Below are 758 nucleotides of genomic sequence, written 5' to 3' on the forward strand. Positions count from 1 at the left end.
ACTGGCCTGTAGCAACAGTTGTATACGACAACAGATTACGTATACGACCACTTACACTTAGAAGTTCCTCTGCTTATGACTTGCTTATGATCTTGCTGCGTGAAAGCCACCGCGTTTATATAATATTTAGTACGCAACAATGTATATATATATTATTATCGTCATGTAACAGGTGAATTAGGGTGTGTTATTTTCTGTTGCCATTTTAGATATATAGATTTTTCATATGGCGGAAGAACTGAAATAGCAAAGGCAACCATCGAGCTAGATGATCTTGACGATTTGCGTAGCTATGCGTGAAGTCAGTGAGGTCATTTCGGTCACGTCGTTCAGCTGCAAACGTCGACTTTTTGGGTTTGTTGCCGTGGGCTTTAGTGAAATTTCAAATAACAACATATCATCTTTCTACACGAGGTCTGTTTACATTAGTATATGTCCCTAGAAGATACACTGATGACGCATTTACCGATTAGGGTGAGACACTGGCTCCCATAGAGCTGATGCTATCTCCAGCATTACCTGTGTTTCCGATATGCTGAAAATATCTGTGTGTGAATGTACGATAGCAACGCAATCAATTACTTTTAGGCAATTTACTAATATTTAGTTGAACTTTAAACGACTACCCATTTGCGACTTAGGACAGCTTTCCCTAGCCTAACTACCTAAAGCCAAAATACCGTCGAGAACATTTTCGAGGCACTCTACATTCGGTCCAGATGGCAGATATATGTATATATACACTAGTATAACGGATA

The sequence above is a fragment of the Varroa jacobsoni genome, unplaced genomic scaffold, assembly GCF_002532875.2.
Source record: "Varroa jacobsoni isolate VJ856 unplaced genomic scaffold, vjacob_1.0 scaffold_253, whole genome shotgun sequence".
Lineage (NCBI taxonomy): Eukaryota > Metazoa > Arthropoda > Arachnida > Mesostigmata > Varroidae > Varroa > Varroa jacobsoni.